The sequence below is a fragment of the Mus caroli genome, chromosome 3 (genome assembly GCF_900094665.2).
Source record: "Mus caroli chromosome 3, CAROLI_EIJ_v1.1, whole genome shotgun sequence".
NCBI lineage: Eukaryota > Metazoa > Chordata > Mammalia > Rodentia > Muridae > Mus > Mus caroli.
This window is the reverse complement of record NC_034572.1, coordinates 6,286,526-6,289,381: the sequence shown is the minus strand read 5'-3', so window position 1 is coordinate 6,289,381 and position 2,856 is coordinate 6,286,526. Positions and strand designations below refer to the sequence as shown.

The 2,856-nt window shown below is 47.2% G+C and overlaps 1 pseudogene; it reads left to right on the top strand.

Moving 5' to 3' along the window:
* Positions 1 to 398: 398 nt before the first annotated feature.
* On the top strand, positions 399 to 876 carry LOC110291750 (annotated as a pseudogene).
* The last annotated feature ends 1,980 nt before the right edge of the window (positions 877 to 2,856 follow it).

Sequence of the window (2,856 nt, the reverse complement as noted above, 5' to 3'; positions counted from 1 at the left end):
TTCAGCTCCCTGGCAGAGAGGGCAGAAAGAACAAGAAAGCCACAAAGCATTTCTGCTGCTTTCCAATCCACACGAGTCAGTTCTCATGAAAGGGGAAGGAGAATTGTTAACTGCAGTGCTAAATATACATTTAAAAGAGCATGCACCAGTGCTCCCCTCTTATTGCAACTATTTCCACAACTCAAAACTTACGTTAGTGGGAACTAAAGGGGGCAGGGGAAAGAGTGGGGAGGGAGGATAGCCCACATCCAGCCAGAGTTCCTCCTATGCTCTGGGCAGGCAGACGTGGGAGGGCTGCCTGACGCTTTCCACTCGGCCCGGGTGGGCGTCTAAGTGGGTAGTCAAAGGACCTGATTCAATCTTTAGGACTCACCTTAAAAAGTTGGGTGTGGCCTTTTCGCCAAGATGGCGCCGAAAGCGAAGAAGGAAGCTCCTGCCCCTCCCAAAGCCGAAGCCAAAGCGAAGGCCGTGAAAACTAAGAAGGCGGTGCTGAAAGGTGTCCACAGACACAAAAAGAGGAAGATCCGAACGTCACCCACCTTCCGTCGGCCCAAGACCCTTCGGCTCCGGAGGCAGCCAAAATATCCTCGGAAGAGTGCGCCCAGGAGAAACAAACTTGACCACTGTGCTATCATCAAATTCCCACTGACCACTGAGTCAGCCATGAAGAAAATAGAGTACAAGAACACTCTTGTGCTCATTGTGGATGTCAAGGTCAACAAGCATCAGATCAAACAGGCTGTCAAGAAACTCCATGACATTGATGTGGCCAAAGTCAATACCCTGAAAAGGCCCGATGGAGAGAAGAAGGCGTATGTTCGCTTGGGTCCTGATTATGATGCCCTAGATGTTGCCAACAAGATTGGGATCATCTAAACTGAGTCCAGATGACTAATTCTAAATATACATTTTTTTTCCACCGTAAAAAAAAAAAAAAAGTTGGGTGTGCTAGCATATAGTTGTAACTCTGGCATTTGGAGGGTCGAGAAAAATCCTGTGGCTTGCTGGCCATCCAGCCTAGTCTACTTGGCAAGCTAGTCCAAAGAAAGAGCTTGTCTGTAAAGCCAAGGTAGACCATGCCTGAAAAACGACACTCGTAATTGTTTGGTCTCCACATGTATACTAGACACACTGTTATGGCTAGTCCTGTGTCAACTTGACACAAACTAGAGTATTCTGAAAAGAGGAAATTGTAACTGAAAAAAATGCCTCCATAATTTCCAAGGACATTTTCTTAATTAGTGATTGATGGGGGAGGGCCCAACCCATTGTGGTGGTGCAATCCCTGGGCTGGTGGTTGTAGTAGTGAATAGTTAATCCACATTGAGCTCCGGGCAGGTCTCGAAGTTCTGCACTCGCCCAGGAGCTCTCTGGTTTCATGAATGAAACACACACGCATACGCACACGCACAGTGATATTTTTAATATGCCTTACTAGCTCAATGGCTGGGCATTTCCACACCTCCCTGCGGCTAGCACACACTCCCCTCCAGTATTCCTGAGTTAACACTTTCTAAATCTGCATTTTATCTTTGCTGCCCTGCTTCCTTCTGGGCAGCGTTCCCGTGGGGTGGGGCCACGTTCTCTTTCTACCTGCATTTTAGCCACTTAGCCTGCTCCTTCACAGCATGGTCAGATCTACCCGTCTCTGGTGACAGAATCCCTTCTTCCCACCCCCATCCCCACCCCAAGTTTCTTGCTTGGAAATTCTAAAAGTCCTGCCTCTTTTACTCTGCCCAGCCACTGGCCATTGTCTCTTTATTGATTAATCAAAAATCAGCTGGGGACAGGGACCCTCAGCGTCTGGACATGAAAATTCCCATGTGATTTGGGGAGCTAAATTAAGATAAAGTTTTACAACCAGTGCCCTGGTTTTGGGTTCTATAAGAAAGAGGACTGAGCAAGCCAGTAAGCAGCACCTTTCCATGGCCTCTGCATCAGCTCCTGCCGCCAGGCCAGGTTCCTGTTAAGTTCCTGCCCTGATTTCCTTTGATGAAGTGCAAGATTAATAAAACTCCTCTCCAGCTCACTTATTGGCCATAGTGTCTCATCGCAGCAATAGAAACCCTAAGACACATAGACAGATGTCTAACTAAGACACAAAATACAGAAAAAAAAATATTTTAAGGTAAAGAGTAATAGAACAGCCACATTTTAACCATAGAATATGATGTTGTTTTAGTTGATACTAATTGGCAGCATCAAGTGTGATAACACATGTGTGTGACCCAAGCACTTCGGCGAGCAGAGCACAAGGGTCATGAATGTGAGGTCAAACTGAGTGACATGGTGTTGAGAGAGGGAGAGGGAGAGGGAGAGGGAGAGAGGGAGAGAGGGAGAGGGAGAGGAGAGGGAGAGGGAGAGGGAGAGGGAGAGGGAGAGAATGAATCAATCAGGTTTACCGGGCACATGCCAGACCCCTTCTATTGATCCGTTGTTGGCTTTACAGGCTCCCAGCCATGATCACACTGAACATGGGTTTTGTGAAAATTAAACTAAATATTCATATATTCCTAAACCAGGAATGGCTTATGAGCTCTCCCAGCTCCCTTGCATTTCCATTGAGACATTTGAGAAGGATGTAGAAGCTAGCACTTTTCTCTCTTGTTTCCTATCCCAGAAACAGCACCACAAGCCTCCTGAACCCAAGTCTGGCCAGTGTTTTCAATTCATATCATGTCCTACATCCGCATGAGTTAAAAATATTTAGGGAGAAATGTGATCCTAACGCAGGCATGGTGGTGGAGGCAGGAGTGCTGGGAATTCAAGGCCATCTTTGGCTCTTTAGTAAGTTTGATACCAACCTTCTCACCCTTGCTTTCTCTCCCTCTCCCCCTCCCCCTCTCCCCCTCCCCT